Source organism: Triticum aestivum, chromosome 2A, assembly GCF_018294505.1.
Source record: "Triticum aestivum cultivar Chinese Spring chromosome 2A, IWGSC CS RefSeq v2.1, whole genome shotgun sequence".
Lineage (NCBI taxonomy): Eukaryota > Viridiplantae > Streptophyta > Magnoliopsida > Poales > Poaceae > Triticum > Triticum aestivum.
The window spans coordinates 166,668,647-166,687,327 of NC_057797.1; positions in this window are offsets into that span (position 1 = coordinate 166,668,647).

Consider the following 18,681-nt stretch of genomic DNA (forward strand, 5'->3'; position numbering starts at 1 on the left):
CTGTCTGTATGAAGCCTTTGGACCGTATGAAGCCTTTGGTCTGAGGTTTGTCTTCTTCACGTGAGGTGTCATGATGACATTCATAGGAAGACTCTCCAGACACGTTTTCGGAACCCAGATCTTCTTCATAGGCGGTCCATTCCTGCAGTTAGTACCAATGTACCTGGCAAACACTTCACCATTCTGATTCTTAAACAGTATATAGTTTGCATCAAAGGATTTATCAATGATAATGGGGTTAGCACAAGTGAAGCCAGATAGATTGGATGGATCTGCTGAAGGTTCCTTTGCAGCAACCCACATGGTTTTGGGGTACTGCTCAGGTTTCCAGTAAGAGCCATCTGCATTCATTTTCCTTACGAACACTACACCCTCTATCCTAGGGTTTCGGTTCAGAATCTGCTTTTTCAGGACATCACATAGCGTCTGATGCCCTTTAAGACTTTTGTACATCCCTGTTTCAAGCAATGTCTTCAACCTAGCATTCTCATCAGCAATAGCGGTGGTATCCTCAGCAGAGGGGTTAGTTACCACATCAACAGTTGAAGATATTGCAACAGCAGTAGCAGTAGAACATTCAGCAACAGAAGTAGCATTATCAGGCTCAATGCATTTAAGACATGGTGGTTCAAATCCTTCCTGAGTGGGACTGGTCTGTTTGGCGCGAAGTGACTCGTTTTCCGTTTGAAGATCTTTATAAACCGCTCTCAATTTCTCAAGATCTTGCTTCCTTTGAAGATAATCATAGGAAAGCTTTTCATGAGTTGTTGAGAGAGTTTCATGACGACTTTCAAGTTCCTGATACTTAACGTGAAGATTTTTTATGTCTTCAATTAAGGATTCAGATTGAGTCATTTCAGCACCTAACAGATCATCGCTTCTGTCTAACAGTTTTTGAATATGTTCCATAGCTTTCTGTTGTTCAGTTGCAATTTTAGCAAGTGTTTTGTAGCTAGGTTTTGAACCACAATCAGAGTCATCGTCACTAGATGTTTGATAGTGAGTAGTGCATGTGTTTACCTTGGCACCGCGTGCCATGAAGCAGTAGGTAGAAGTGGAGTAGTCCTTGTCATTTGCATCGGTGTCGGTGATGAAGTCATTGTCTTCAGTGTTGAAGATGGACTTGGCAACGTATACTGTAGCTAGACTTGCGACGCCTGAGTCGGATTCCTCCTCAGACTCCACCTCCGCCTCCTCAGAAGCAGACTCCTCCTCTGAATCCATTTCCTTGCCAACAAACGCACGTGCCTTACCAGATGAGCTCTTCTTGTGTGATGAAGACTTTGAGTATTTCTTCTTCTTCTTCTTGTTGTCAGAGTCATATTCCTAGCTCTTCTTCTTCTTTTTGTTCTCATTGTCCCACTGTGGACACTCAGAGATGAAGTGGCCAAGTTTCTTGCACTTGTGACATGTTTTCTTCTTGTAGCCATGAGCAGGAGCTTCATCATTCCTTGAACTTGATCGGGAAGACTTTCTGAAGCCTTTCTTCTTGGTGAATTTTTGGAACTTCTTGACAAGCATAGCAAGTTCCCTTCCAATGTCTTCAGGATCATCAGAACTGCTGTCAGATTCTTCTTCAGATGAGGAGACAGCTTTTGCCTTCAAGGCACGAGTTCGCCCATAGTTTGGACCGTAGATATCTCTTTTCTCAGAAAGCTGAAACTCATGTGTGTTGAGCCTCTCAAGTATGTCAAACGTATTGAGTGTCTTGAAATCAGGACGTTCTTGAATCATCAGGGCCAGGATGTCAAACGAACTATCAAGTGATCTCAGCAGCGTCTTGACGACTTCGTGTTTGGTAATCTTAGTGGCGCCGAGGGCTTGAAGCTCATTTGTGATGTCAGTGAGTCGGTCAAATGTGTGCTGGACATTCTCATTGTCATTTCACTTGAAGCGGTTGAAGAGGTTGCGAAGTACACTGATTCTCTGATCTCTCTGGGTTGAGATGCCTTCATTGACCTTGGAGAGCCAGTCCCAGACCAGCTTGGATGTCTTCAAAGCACTCACACGGCCATACTGTCCTTTGGTCAGATGACCACAGATGATATTCTTGGCAGTAGAGTCCAGTTGAACGAATTTCTTGACATCAGCAGTAGTGACACCTTCTCCAGCCTTTGGAACGCTGTTCTCGACGACATACCATAGGTCGACGTCAATGGCTTCAAGATGCATGCGCATCTTATTCTTCCAGTAGGGATATTCAGTTCCATCGAAGATGGGGCACGCAGAGGAGACTTTAATTATCCCCGCAGTCGACATAGCTGAAACTCCAGGTGGTTAAACCGAATCACACAGAACAAGGGAGCACCTTGCTCTGATACCAATTGAAAGTGTGTTATATCGACTAGAGGGGGGGGGGGGTGAATAGGCATTTTTTATGAAAGTCTTCAGAACATAGAAGTTTTGAAGACAAACGATAAAATTAAACCTATTACCATGTAGCGGAAGGTAGACTACACTAGGCAAACCATAGTCAAGTATTCAATGAAGTGAAAGCACAAAGACTAATAGTAGCTAGGGAGTAAGGATCAGGGAGGAAGATATTGTGAAGCCAAATAGAACACGCAGTCACTCAGTGAAGACAAATGATAGTGCAAACATACAATGACTTCACAAGGAGTAACAGTAAGTAAAGTGAAGTGAAGATGAAACCAGTGACTCGTTGAAGACAATGATTTGATGAACCAGTTCCAGTTGATGTGACAACTGTACGTCTGGTTGGAGCGGCTAGGTATTTAAACCTTAGGACACCCAGTCCCGGACACCCAGTCCTGAACACGCAGCTCAGGACACCCAGTCCTCACCATATTCTCCTTGAGCTAAGGTCACATAGACCTCGCCCAATCACTCTGGTAAGTCTTCAAGGTTGACTCCCAAACCTTCACAGACTTCGTTCACCGGCAATCCACAATGTCTCTTGGATGCTCAGAACGCGACACCTAACCGACAGGAGGATGCACAGTCCTCAAGTGTAATAAGTCTTCAGATCACACAGACAAGAAGACTTAAGTGATGCCCAATTCTCTTTGGCTCTGGTGGTTAGGGCTTTATCCTCGCAAGGAATTCTCTCTCAAAGGCTTCGAGGTGGGTTGCTCTCAAACGACAAAAGTCGTACTTTCAATCTGAGCAGCCAACCGTTTATGGTTGTAGGGGGTGGGCTATTTATAGCCACTTGGCAACCCGACCTGATTTGTCCGAAATGACCCTGGATCACTAAGGAACTAACACGTGTTCCAACGGTCAGATTTCAAACTCACACGGCAACTTTACTTGGGCTACAAGCAAAGCTGACTTGTCCGACTCTAGACAAGATTCGCTCTCATAGTCTTCACTCGAAGACATAGGTTTTTGGTTTAGGCATCACTTCAGTCATTCTGACTGGTTCTCTTGGACCCCACTTAACAGTACGGTGGTTCCTATGACTCAACACAAAAGAAAAAGAACTACGAAAGATCTAAGTCTTCGAGCTCCATAGGCTTCATATAGTGTCTTCTCTTGTCATAGTCTTCAATGTGAATATCTTCATATACCACCTTTGACTTCAATGTCTTCATACATTTTTAGGGGTCATCTCTGGTAGTAAAACCGAATCAATGAGGGACTTCTACCTATGTTATCTTGCAATTCTCACAAACACATTAGTCCCTCAACTAGGTTTGTCGTCAATACTCCAAAACCAACTAGGGGTGGCACTAGATGCACTTACAGTGATCCCTACGATCAAAAGTGATCGGGCAGGCCAACCAGGGGTTGAACCTAGGGGTGACGGGCTCTATGGCGCGTGTGCATCGGAGTGCATGATTGTTTCTCCTCTTTGTCACATGGATCATGTTTACTGTTTTAACCTCTGGTGGGAACTTTTTCTGTCCTCCGGCGTTTTGCTAGCGAGGTTCATCCTCATCTTCGCTTGGTGTCTCTTCCCCTTTGTGTTCGGCGTTTAGCTTACCGGCCTGCTTGAAGACCCAACATTCTCTGTGGGTATGATTTGCAGGTTTGTCTGAGGTGCCGTGAATCTGACAGAGTTTGTCAAGAATTTTGTTTAGGCCAGATTGTCCTTCTTTGCTGCCTTTGAAAGGCTTTTTCCGCTGACCTGGTCGGGAGCCCCTGAATCCGGCGTTTACCGCCGTGTTATCTGGGCTACCTTCTTTATTTCGATGCTTGTTTTTGTTGGGTCGTGGTTTACCATTGCCATCCCTGACTTCGGATGTGCTTGGGTCGCTGGTGCTACTACTGGCCAACCAGTTGTCCTCGCCCGCACAAAAGCAGGTCATGAGGCTTGTTGGGGCTGCCATTGTTCTTGATTTTTCTTGACCGAGGTGTCCGGCGAGCCATTCATCTCGGACGCTGTGTTTAAAAGCTACTAAGGCTTCGGCGTCCGGACAATCGACAATTTGGTTCTTCTTGGTGAGGAACCTGTTCCAAAGCTTTCAGGCGGACTCTCTGGACGGTTGGATTATATGACTTAATCGTCTGCATCCGGAGGTCGGACATCAGTCCCTTGAAAATTGGCCTGAAAAGTGTCCTCGAGCTCCTCCCAACTTCCAATTGAGTTTTCGGGGAGGCTTTTCAGCCAGTGCTGAGCTGGCCCTTTAAGCTTGAGGGGCAAGTATTTAATGGCATGGAGATCGTCTCCATGAGCCATATGAATATGGAGGATGAAGTCCTCTATCCAGACTCCAGGGTATGTGGTTCTGTCGTACACCTCTATGTTCACCGGTTTGAATCCCTCTGGGAATTCGTGATCCAGCACCTCATCAGTGAAACATAATGGGTGTGCGGCACCCCTGTATTGGGATGCGCCATGGTGTTCGGACGGTTGTAGTATTCGGCGTTGGTTGTGTACTGTAGCGTGCTTCCTAGATCCGTAGATGGATCTGGTCGCACCGGATTTTTGGTGCAAGTTCTCACATAGATTGTGTGTTAACTTGTGCGTGACCTTGTTAGCCGCTCTATCGCGCTCACAAGGTGGTGGATCCGGCCAGTTGGCCATATCATTCTTCGGCTGTGTGGGCTCTAAGGCCTCATCCTCGAATTCCGGTAATAGCTTGCGCTTTGGATAGCTATTTTTATGGTAGCTTCCACCATACTTTGTTACTTTGTTCCATCTACTGTTGAGTGTATCTTGTGCGACCTTGAGCCTTTGCTTTTGTTTCTTCAGGCTCCTCCCTGTGGCAATAAGCCTTCTGCGGAGGTTCTCTTGCTCCAAGTGTGTTTCCGGGATGATGCATGCATCTTCGTCCGGATTGTTTTCTTCCCTAGACGGGGATTGATGAGGCTTATCTTTGGCGTCATCGTGTTCGGACATCGGATCCGTACTATGTTTGCAGTTTGCATCTTGATCGTGTTTTGCCACCAGGGTGGTGCAGTTGTCGTTTCTTCTAGAGTCGCGTGGACTATTATTTCCTCTTGTGTTGTTATCGCTGTTTTTGCTATGGCGGGACTTAGAGCGGTGCCGCTGACGTCGGCGCTTGGGTTGCTTGGAGGGTGCATCCTCCGCTGTCTCTTCGCCATTGCCCTCTCTGGGTGGATCCACCATGTATACGTCATGTGATGAAGTAGCGGTCCAGCGCCTTGTGGGCGGTGGTTCCGGTTTGTCTCCTGCATCGTCGTCCATACCATCGATGTCTTCGGGGTCGAAGTCAAGCATGTCGGTTAAGTCGTCGACAGTGGCTACTAAGTGGGTGGTGGGTGGGCAGCGAATTTCTTCGTCGTCCGCATCCCATTCTAGCTGGACATAGTTCGGCCAAGGTTCTCCTAACAGGGAGAGAGACCTTAATGAATTTAGCACATCTCTGAAAGGTGAGTGCTGAAAGATATCCGCGGAGGTGAACTCCATGATCGGCGCCCATTCGGATTCGACGGGCACGAATGTAGGCGGCTCAGAGTCCGTGGCCGGGGATAAATCCGGTGGTTCAGCGACGCGGCTCTCGAAAGGGGTGAAGTCAGTATCTGGCTCTATCGCCACTAAGAGTGCGGCCTCCATGGCGGGGTCTATCCCTCCGCTCTCAGATGGCGCGATTTGCTCCGGATTAACGGCCGGAGTAGCCGCAGATGCGATCTCCCGAACACTGTCCGACGGCAGAGTTACGTCTTGTTCGTCGCGACTGTGCGGCGCATCCGGCATGGGCTCGAACCCATCGAAGATCAAGTCTCCGCGGATGTCGGCCGTGTAGTTCAAGTTTCCAAATCTGACCTGATGGCCAGGGGCGTAGCTTTCGATCTGCTCCAGATGGCCAAGCGAATTGGCCCGCAGTGCAAAGCCGCCGAATACGAAGATCTGTCCGAGGAGGAAAGCCTCACCCTGGACCGCATCACTAGCGATGATCGAAGGAGCCATCAAGCCTTATGGTGACAACACAGTGGAACTCTCAATGAAAGCACCAATGTCGGTGTCAAAACCGACGGATCTCGGGTAGGGGGTCCCGAACTGTGCATCTAAGGAGGATGGTAACAGGAGGTAGGGGACATGATGTTTACCCAGGTTCGGGCCCTCTTGATGGAGGTAATACCCTACATCCTGCTTGATTGTTCTTGATGATATGAGTATTACAAGAGTTGATCTACCACGAGATCAAATAGGCTAAACCCTAGAAGTTAGCCTATGGTATGATTGTCTATTGTCCTACGGACTAAACCCTCCCGTTTATATAGACACTGGAGGAGGCTAGGGTTACACAAGGTCGGTTACAAAGGAGGAGATATACATATCCGTATTGCCTAGCTTGCCTTCCACGCCAAGTAGAGTCCCATCCGGACAGGGGACGAAGTCTTCAATCTCGTATCTTCATAGTCCAACAGTCCGGCCAAAGGATATAGTCCGGCTGTCCGGAGACCCCCTAATCCAGGACTCCCTTAGTTGGTATGGAAGGCACCCGTGGATATGATTAGCCATGGAAAGTGAAAGTATGATGGAAAAAGGAATAAACTTTATTTTCTGTTTGGGAACCGCCTATGATATATCTAGCATGGAAAGTGTTGGGAACTCTAAGTCGTTTTCGTTGGTGGGATGGATACACCTCCCAAAATGTTTTTATCTCTAAATTTTTCGTTTTCAGCTCTGGCACCTCTACAAATCCCTACTTCCCTCTGTGAAGGGCCATTCTTTTACTTTATGCAATTTTTATTTTGAATTTGAGTCTCCATCTTCTCTTACAAAAGCACCAACTAGGAGGTAATATGATCATACTTGAGTATTGAGTGTAGCTAATATGCGAGTGTGTTTCATGAATGGATCAATGATTGAGCATGATGGGCTAGGGATAACTTATTTTAGCATTGATATTTTGAAAGACGTGGTTGCTTGTTGATATGCTTGAGTATTTAAGTTATCATGTCAAAACTAGACTATTGCTTTGAATCACATTAAAGTCCTAATGTACATGCTATAAAGAAAAGAATATGATATGACATGTTAGGCAGCATTCCACATCAAAAATTCTGTTTTTTATCACTCACCTACTCAAGGACGAGTAGGAGTTAAGCTTGGGGATGCCGATATGTCTCCAACGTATCTATAGTTTTTTTATTGTTCCATTCTGTTATATTATCAATCTTGGATGTTTTATAATAATTTTATATCATTTTTTGGTACTAACCTATTGACATAGTGCCAAGTGCCAGTTGCTGGCTTTTTGCATATTTTTTACATCATAGAAAATCAATACCAAACGGAGTCCAAATGCCACGAAACTTTACAGAGATTTTTTATGGACCAGAAGACACCTATGGGCCCTGGCTGCACCTAGGGGGTGCTCCGAGGAGAGCACAACCCACCAGGGCGCGCCAGGAGGCCCAAGCGCGCCCTGGTGGGTTGTGCCCACCTCGGGTGCCCCCCGGACCACCTCTTTGCTCTATAAATACCGCAATATTCCCCAAACCCTAGGGGAGCCGACGAAATATTGATCCAGCTGCCGCAGAGTCCAGAACCACCAGATCCAATCTAGACACCATCTTAGATGGGGTTCACCACCTCCATTGGTGCCTCTCCGATGATGCATGAGTAGTTCTTTGTAGACCTTCGGGTCCGTAGTTAGTAGCTAGATGGCTTCCTCTCTCTCAGTTGATTCTCAATACAACGGTCTCTTGGATATCCATATGATGTAACTCTTTTTGTGGTGTGTTTGTTGGGATCGGATGAACTTTGAGTTTATGATCAGATCTATCTTTTTATATCCATGAAAGTATTTGAGTTTCTTTGATCTCTTTTATGCATGATTGCTTATAGCCTCGTATTTCTTCTCCGATATTTCTTTTTTTTGGCCAGCTTGATCTATTTATCTTGCAATGGGAAGAGGTGCTTTGGAGTGGATTCGATCTTATGGTGGTTGCTCCCAGTGAGAGAAGGGGAACCGACACGTATGTATCATTGCTACTAAGGATAAAACGATGGGGTATATCTCTACATAGATAGATCTTGTCTACATCATGTCATCCTTCTTATTGCATTACTCTGTTTCCCCATGAACTTAATACACTAGATGCATGCTGGATAGCGATTGATGTGTGGAGTAATAGTAGTAGATGCAGGCAGGAGTCGGTCTACTAATCTTGGACGTGATGCCTATATAATGATCATTGCCTGGATATCATCATAATTATTTGAATTTCTATCATTTTTCCAATAGTAATTTGTTCTCCCACCATTTGCTATTTTTCTCGAGAGAAGCCACTAGTGAAACCTAAGGCCTCCGGCTCTCTTTCTCATATTATTTGCCTTCGCGATCTATTTTATTTGCCATTTATTTTCAGATCTATTAAACCAAAAATACAAAAATACTTTGCTGCACTTTATTTTATTTGCAATCTATTTATTCAATCTATTACAACTTTCTCCTGTCCATGCACCAATTTCTGGCGCTATTACCCGAAAGGGATTGACAACCCCTTTAACACACCGGGTTGCGAGTGATTGTTATTTGTGTGCAGGGGCTGTTTACGTTGTGTTGCTTGGTTCTCCTACTAGTTCGATAACCTTGGTTTCATCACTATGGGAAATACGTACCGTCGCTGTGCTGCATCATCCCTTCCTCTTTCGGGAAATAACGGTGTAGTCCTAGCCAACATCAAAGCTCAAGAAGTAGCATGAGTCCACGGCGGGCTCTACCCACGAAGGGTCCACGAAGAAGCAACCTTGTCTATTCCATCATGGATTACGTCCATGAAGGACTACCCTCACTCGGGTAGATCTTCACGAAGTAGGCGATCTGCTTGTCCTTACAAACTTCTTGGTTCAACTCCATAAGATCTTGGAGGCTCCCAAGTGACATCAAACCAATCTAGGAGATACCACTCTCCAAAAGGTAATAAATGGTGTTGTTAATGATGAACTCCTTGCTCTTGTACTTCAAATGATAGCCTCCCCAACACTCAATCACTCTCTCACATATTTGGCTTTGGTAGGAGAGGGGATTGAATGTAAAGCAACTTGGGGAAGGCTAGAAATCAAGGTTCAAATGGTTGAAATGAAGTGGCTTGATCTCAACATATGAGTAGGTGGTTCTCTCTCAGAAAATGAGTAGTGGAAGTAGTGTTTCGCTTTGATGGCTCTCTTTGAGAGTAAGTGGGGGTGGAGGGGTATATATAGGCTTCACGCATAAATCCAACCTTTACAAGCTTTTGACCCAACTCGGTGACACCGTACCAAAATCTCGGTGAGACCGACTAGTGTAAAAGATTCGAACATTGGAGGTTTCGGTGAGACCGATCAGAACATCTCGGAGCGACCGAAGTGCAATGGCTAGGGCAAGACCTCGTTTTGGTAGTTCCATTCATTTCATCTCAGTAATTCCAAAATGAAGCAACTTCATCACAAAAACTTGGTCGCATTATCTCGGTGAGACCGAGATCCATATCGATAAAACTGAAATGGTAGGGTTTGGCTTAGGCAGTGTGTGTGATCAACTCGGTGAGTCCGGGATAGAGTATTTTGGTGGGACCGAGATGACACTTTAGGGTTTTGGACATATGTGATGTGAAGAAGTATTTTAGGATTTTTGGAGCAATATCTCTAAGCACTTGAGCAATTGAGTCATGATCAAAACCTTACCCCCTTTTAATAGTATTGGCTTTCCTATGGACTACATGTGATCTTGGATCACTTAACCAAAAATGAAGTGTCTTGGAGCTTTGCCAATTCTTGTCCTTAGGATTTTGAAGGGGTCCACATCCTCATGTCCTTTTCATGCCACTGTTGTACTTATCTGAAATATACTAGATAAAGGTGTTAGTCCAACAACATGTATGTTGACATTAATTAACAAAACCGCGAAGGGAGCAAATGTGCTTTCAATCTCCCCTTTTTGGTAATTGATGACAACATACATTAAAGCTTCAAGTAGAAAATGCATCAATAGAAAAACATGAAAGCTTTGAAAGGAACATTTAACATGCATATGCCCCCCTACAAGTGTGCAACTATTAAATGATGATAGCTTCTAGACTGTAGATGTATAATAATGATGGGATTGTAACGTGTCACATGTATCTTGGCTATATGCATCAGAGCAACATGATGAAAGTGAAGTACCCTCATGTACATGATTCTTTCTTGCAAACAATATATGCAACAAGCAAGCGACCATCATGCACATGAGTATGATGCATATACTTACCTTGAAATTCTTCATCAAGTTCCTGAAGAAATACACTTGAGAAAACAGGATTAGATAACACAATATTTGTCCAAGAGAAATACACAAGATCATCAAGACTACCAACATTGGGATGACATGTAGAGAAGAGAGTATCACTAGGTGAATACTTCTTTTAGATGCAACCATGTCCCCAAAAGACCAAATAAGATTTCCAATAGAGTTCCAAAAGAGATTTTTCTCCCCTAACATGAACTTCCTCCCCCCCTAAATCTATCATTGGATATTGGGAGTAGGTAGGGTGAGCCAAAATCAGAGCAACTGAAAGTGCGTTATATTGACTAGAGGGGGGTGAATAGGCGATTTTTATGAAAGTCTTCAAAACGTGAGAGTTATGAAGACAAACAGCGAAGATTATGCCTATTACTATGCAGCGGAAGTTAGATTACACTAGGCCAGCCATGGTCATGTATTCAATAGAGTGAAAGCACAATGACAAACAGCTTCAGTGTAATAAGGATCAGGTAGGAAGAAGTTATGAAGCCAAACAGATCATACATTCACGTTGTGAAGACAAAAGATAAAGCAAGCATGCAATGGCTTCACAATGAGTAACAGTAAGAAAAGGAAGTGAAGATGAAACCAGTGACTCGTTGAAGACAATGATATGTTGGACCAGTTCCAGTTGTTGTGACAACTGTACGTCTGGTTGGAGTGGCTAGGTATTTAAAACTTAGGACACACAGTCCCGGACACCCAGTCCTGAACACACAGTTCAGGACACCAAGTCCTCACCGTATTCTCCTTGAGCTAAGGTCACTTAGTCCTCGCCCAATCACTCTGGTAAGTCTTCAAGGTAGACTCGCAAACCTTCACAAACTTCGTTCACTAGCAATCCACAATGTCTCTTGGATGCTCTGAACGCGACGCCTAACCGTCTGGAGGATTCACAGTCCTCAAGTGTAATAAGTCTTCAGATCACAGACAAGAAGACTTAAGTGATGCCCAATTTACTCTGGCTCTGGGTGGTTAGGAATTTTCTCCTCACTCGAAATTTTCTCTCAAAGGCTTCGAGGTGGGTTGCTCTCAAACGACAAAAGTCGTGCACTGAAATCTGAGCAGCCAACCGTTTATGGTTGTGGGGGTGGGCTCTTTATAGCCACTTGGCAACCTGACCTGATTTGTCCGAAATGACCCTGGGTCACTAAGGAACTGACACGTGTCTCAACGGTCAGATTTCAAACTCTCATGGCAACTTTACTTGGGCTACAAGCAAAGCTGACTTGTCCGGCTCTGGACAAGACTCGCTCTCATTGTCTTCGCTCGAAGACATAGGTTTTTTATTTAGGCATCACTTCAGTCATTCTGACTGGTTCTCCTGGACCCCACTTAACAGTACGGTGGTTCCTATGACTCAACACAATAGAAAAAGAACTACGAAAGATCTAAGTCTTCGAGCTCCATAAGCTTCATAACGTGTCTTCTTTTGTCATAGTCTTCAATGTGAATATCTTCATATACCACCTTTGTCTTCAATGTCTTCATACATTTTAGGGGTCATCTCTGGTAGTAAAACCGAATCAATGAGGGACTTCTACCTGTGTTTTCCTGCAATTCTCACAAACACATTAGTCCCTCAACTAGGTTTGTCGTCAATACTCCAAAACCAACTAGGGGTGGCACTAGATGCACTTACAATCTCCCCCTTTTTGGTGATTGATGACAAACTAGTTGAAGTTTTCAACGGGGAATATAATGTGTGAAATTTGTAAAGGATAGGGAATTGTCTTCATAAGTTGCAAGGGCTCCCCCTGAAGATGTGCATATAAGTTGATTTGCTTTTGGAATGCAAATGCACATGGCAGGTTGTACTTGTGGAGATCCACTTCAGCTTATGATGACAATCCACTACGCATGTGAAAGTATATGAAGATAATGACATGCATAATGGAAAATGGACGTCTGCAGAATGAGATAAGTGCGGAATTTATCGTTGCACATGCAGAATTTATCTTCGCAAACAGGGTGGCAAACGACCATCGAGTCTTAGTGTTACAACTCAAAGAACCAAATGAAGCAAAAACGAGAGTTGTAAGCACGAAGCAAAATGTAGCAAAAATATAGCATCCGCCCATATGGACCTGCTTGAAGACTATCAACTCATATGCTTCTCCCCCTTTTGTCAGCAAGGACTAAAAAGGTTCGAAGACATAGAGTGTCTACTCGTTTCCAGGAGCAGCAGGGTCGTTGGAGGTGTTTGGCGGTGCAGAGGAGCTTGGAGGTGCTGAAGCAGGTGGCGGTGATGTAGCATCGTCGTCTTCATCAATGATCCTTGCAGTAACTGTGGCAGCAGATGAAGAAAACTCAGAGTCTTCAAGTGATGGTGTGTTGCGCATCACAGCCCTTCTGGGAGTTGTGGTGTCAAACTTGAAGCGCTCAGTGAAGCCATCCTCTTCAAGTTCAGCTTCAGTGCATATCATTGAGAGCCCTTTCCATGTACGACGGCAAGTCTCATGTGTAACGAAGGCATTCTTGGTGGCAAGGTTTCAAAGACGATTGACATCCACCAAGAGGCTTTTCATCTGACGCTTTAGCCAGTCGTGATGCCTATCTTGCTTTTGGTGAAGGGCCACAAGAAGCTCTTGGTCAGTGAGGGCACGAGCGTGCTTCTTGGGTCTTTGAGCATTTGTGCTGTCTGTGGCTTCAGTAGATGTTGGGCGTGGTGCATGTGTAGTGCCAGCCAATGGATACACCCTGGATATGGCTTCAACACCTTCAACGTTCTGCGTGAAGCTCTGGTGTTCTGCATTCTGAAGACTTATCGGTTGCTTGGCAGGTTCGGGATATATGGCTTCAGCAGAGGTATCCACATCTGGCAGGAAGATCCGATGGTTTCGGGCTGAGGGCTGATACGAGATCATAGAGTGCAGTTTGATCAGGCTCATCACCCAAGGAGCATAGAAGTTCAAACCAAATAATTCCGAGCCTGACGCTGCAAGTTGGCGTATGAAGAGATCCTGTGCGTTGAAGCATTTGCCATGCAGGATATAGAATAGGAGAGTCTTCATTGCACCCTCAATCTTGGCATGTGGAGAGTGTCCCTTAATGGGTCAGAGAGTCCACCGGATGATGTGATATATGGTCCTGGGCAGTTACTCAAGGTCTTCAACGAAGAACTCAGTTGGATAGGGTGCATCCTGAGGCAATGGCTTCATCATTGAGAGCATCTGACTCATATTTGGTTCAGGCCTCTGGAATATGCTCTCAATAGCTTCAGAATGTAGTTGACAGCCTTCCTCGAAGAATTCGCCAGGAGTGGGCAGGCCGGTGAGCTCAATGATATCAAATGCATTAGCTTCATGATGGACATTGCCGGTCATCCACTCCAGGACCCAAGTCTTCGGATCTCTGTTGTATCCTTTTATATGGAGGGTGGCATAGAACTGAAGCAGAAGCTCTTCATTCCAGTGCTCTTCATCAATGACAAACGGCAGTAGACCCACTTGCTTGAAGCAATCCAGGGCTTCCTCAGGACATGGCAGACCAGCAATGGCTTCAATCTCAAGGCGCTTGTGCGGGAAGATGCGACGTTGGTTGTATAGGATGCTTGAGTAGTAGCTGCGCTGAGGATAGCTCCAGAACCTATCTGATATAATCCTTTCCCTTGAATAGGGGTTCTTGGAGCTGTGAAAAAATGTATTGTCTGCCTTGAAGCTATTAATATCAAAGGAACCAGGTGCTGATGCAGGACCTGGGAACCTTGGCAGCCTTGGGACTGGCTTCTGAACATGAGGCCCGTGCTCAACATGGTAATCAAATTGAGGACCTGCAGCAGACTCAGGAACAGAAGTGTCTGGCTCAGTAGCTTCGCTGTCTGCTGAAGCATTTGGTGGGGCGGGCTCCACATTGGCTTCAGTGTTTGTGGTGGCAGCCTCAACATTTTCTTCCTCCGCTTGTGTAGTTGGAGGGACAACCTCAGGCACGTTCTCCTGGAGAACTGCATCTTGATCTAGCGGGGGAGTAGGTTCTGGTGGTGCTTCTTCATTGTCTTCGGCTGATGCAGCCGGAATTTCTTCAGTATGGACTTGAGGCCTTGGACCTTTGCGAAGCCTACGGAACACAGCCGACGCATGTGGGGTTGGAGTGGGCTGGGTCTCAAAGTCTTCTTCCTCCTGAGGGCGATCCGCCCATGACTCATCTTGTGCCATTGGCGTCAGAGGACGACCAATGCTGATGAGTTCGCTTGTTTCAAGCTGAGGAAGGGCTGCACCATCTTGTACATTGTCCTGGTGACCAATGTCTTCAACTTCAGGAGCCTCTGTGGGAGCAGGCTCATGAACTGTCAGCTGACGTTCTGCGTTGGGGTGAATGACAGAGAGGGGTTCAACCATCAAGGGCTCTGTGGGAGCATCCCGAGCTTTCTTGATCTTGTGCTTCTTCTTGGTGGGGTCAGAAGGATAGGCTTCAGAGTGTTTCCTCTTCCTAGCTTCAGCCTCTGCATTCCGTGTCTTCTTAAGCTCTAAAGCGGTTGACCGGCTCTTTGGCTTCGAGCCAGTCATGGCGGTTGGGAAGACAATCGGAATAGCTTCTTGTCTTGGTGCCTCTGGTTCATTCATAGTAGGCTGCTTCTTCTTCTTCACGGCCATCTTGGGGTCGATGCCAGGACGCCCAAGTGCCTTGCGCTTCTCGGCCTCATTGTAGGCCTGCACACATCGTTCTGCCAGTGACTTCATCCGCTCACGCGAGCCCTGAGCTTCAGCATGCTTCTTTAGGAAATTTTCCTTGAGCTCATGCAACAGGGTTTTGAAGCTCTTCACTTCCTGCACGCTGAGCCTGGCCATGTGTTTCTTGAACTGAGCCTTTTCATGATCAATTTTCTGCTTCAGCTCAACTATGCGCTGAGCAATGGCAAGTTTTGAAGCAATTGCGCCTTGGAAGGCGACGCTGAGGCCGACAGGCAGCTGCAGATCTTCGAAGCTTATGTCTGGGGAGGCAAACCATTCATCGATGAAGTTGTGGATGATGGCAACATCAAAGAGAGGCAAATTGTTGAAGATTTCAGCTTCTTCTTTGCTTTTGATAAGCTGCTCTAGAGCGTCATCTCCAAGATCTTCATCGCTAGATAGATCAATGGCTTCGCTGCGCAGAATGGCAGCAGCAGTGAGCTCTTTGCCGGTTTGTTGCTGGGGCTTGGAGACGCGGGATACGTCTTCAGACTGCACACTGACTTCAGGAGGTGCAGTTTTCAATGGCTTCGCCCTTGAGATTTTTGAGGCAGGGGCTGGCTTTGAAGCTTTTGGCTTCTTTGTCTGCTTTGGCTTCGGCACAGCAGGGGCTTCATCAGAGTCAGAGTCAGCTGGAGGGTCATTCACGGCAGTCCCTTGGACTAAGATGTGGGTGATCAGGCCCTCAAGATTGGCAAACGGACCGATGACATTGGGTTCTGCGTCGCGTGTGCCATCTGCCCTTGGTGCGGAGGGACCAGGGATGAAGTCTAACCCAAATTTCTTCTTGTTTAGCTTCGCTGACTGTTGGGCAAACTGAAAGTTGCGCTTGAAGAGATTGTTGTCACGACACCATAGGAGTGACGACGGATGCGCGTCATCAGGTTGTGGTCCTCGGACCATGCATGGGTAGAAGCCTTGAGCAATGGCTTCATCTCTGGTCTTGGGTACGAGATTCTTGTATAAGATGTCCCCCCATGGCTTCTTGATGGCACATTTCTCATCATGCTCCTGAGTGACGAAGCGGTATTTGAACCACTGTTCTGCCCAATAGCGTCGAATCCATTGGATTCGGGTCTTGCGCTGCCCATAACTTTCTTCTGGATCTGTTTTGTACATTTCTGCCAAGTCTTCAGGCAGATCTTTGGAAGTTCCTTCACGTGTCTGTCTGCCCCCCTTCCTTGCTGCTGCTTCTAAAGCCATAAACTTTAACTTGAAAGGCTTCAAAGCTTTCAAAGGCTTCAAAGGCTTTCTTTTGCTGGACCAACAGGAACTGGCTTCAGGAGAGTTTATGTGATGCTGTAGGAATTCTGCAAATGAATGCAGACTATGAGAACCGAAGGATTCTCCCACGGACATGTACCTGTGACAACATTAAGGTGCGAGGGAAGGGGAAGAGGTCATATGCATTCTCAGAAGTTTTTGAAGATTAATCAGTTTAGAAGACATTGACCTCATCGTGCGAAGACATTCACTCATAGATAAGAAGTTGGTTCCAGATTTGTACGAACCCACAAATCAGTACAAGTGAGGAATCTAACTACTTCATGAAGCACAAGTGAATATACTAGGCATGTTATGAGATGCAGATTGAGAGATCTAACTTGTGTGAAGATAAACTTCTTATGGTAGAAAGTGACAGAACCAGGAGATCAAAAGGGGCTGTAAAAAGAAGTTTTATTTACCACACTTGGAACTGCTAGACGGAAATGGGAGATGATGCCGAGCAGTTCAGTCCTCCATGCCCTAACTTGGCGACAGAAAACACCTATGGCGACTGCGGAGAGGACGATGTCCGTGATCGGCGTGAAGACGGCGTCGGAGAAGTCGCCGCAGCGAAGCGCTTCGTTGCCGGCGTCGTCGAGTGCTAGCGGTGGCGCTAGGGTTCGTGCGAGGGTGGAAGAAGGAGATAGTGACCGCGGTAAGTGTGAATTTATAGGCTCAGGGGTGGCACTGTGCTATTACACAGGTGCCCCTGGCGGTTCGCATATGAGGAACGCGTGGCCAGTTTGCGGAAGTTTTGGGTCTGTTCCACGTCCCACGCACGCCTGGATTGTCGGGCGGTCGTTCCTGCTTCTCCGGATTTTATGTGGAGGAATGAGCATTGAAGACGGACTTTATGGTTGTCTCTATGTCTTCTGCTGACTAGGACGCAGTGAAGACATTCGATAGTTTCAATAGAATGCATATGACTTGGAGAGATAGAATTTGAGATAGAAAGCATAGAGAGATTAGGGTCCGATCACATTCACTTAGTTCAAAAGATTCAACCAAGAAGACATAGCTATAAGTGAATGCTGTAGAGGACAGAACACTAGTATATACATCTATATAATCAACATAGTGAAGATAATCATGAAGACATGTTGAGTTCGAAGCCAAACCAAATGTGACGATATTGCAAGGTAACGCCATGAGTGAAACTCTTCAAAATGGGACGTTTGGTGGTGGCGTTACCCACCGTATAGGAAGTATTAGACCCAGACACGTCGCACAATTATCGTGGCGCTCCGAAGTCAAATTCCACATTAATGTATTCACACTTAGAATGTATGTCTTCATTGATTGAAGATATACTTCACTTTGTGTGTTGCACATCTAAGTCATCAATATACATAAGTGTTAGAATGTGTGCCTGATCACAGGACATTTGAGGATTCCAAGATATTTAGCTCACACCGTAACTTGCAAAATCTCTTCTCATCCAAGGGCTTGGTGAAGATATCTGCCAATTGTTCTTCAGTGTTGACGTGTATGATATCAATGTCTTCCTCCACAACATGATCTCTGAGAAAGTGATGACGAATTTCAATGTGCTTTGTCTTCGAGTGCTGAACTGGGTTGCTGGCAATCTTGATGGCGCTTTCGTTATCGCAGTAAAGTGGCACTTGCTTCAGATGAATGCCATAGTCCTTGAGTGTTTTCTTCATCCACAGAAGCTGAGCGCAGCAAGATCTAGTAGCAATGTATTCAGATTCAGCAGTGGAGAGAGATACACAGTTCTGCTTCTTTGAAGACCAACATACAAGTGATCGTCCTAGAAAGTGACATGTGCCTGATGTGGACTTGCGATCAACTTCGTCACCAGCATAATCAGCATCCGAAAATCTAACCAAATCAAACTCTGAGCCCTTTGGATACCATAATCCTAGAGTTGGGGTGTGAGCCAAATATCGAAGAATTCGCTTCACAGCTAAGTGATGCGACTCCTTTGGTGCCGCTTGAAATCGAGCACACATGCAAACACTAAGCATAATATCTGGCCTAGATGCACATAAATAAAGCAAAGAACCAATCATGGAGCGGTATACCTTTTGATCAAACTCTTTACCATTGTCGTCAGGACCTAGATGATGTTTGGCTGGCAT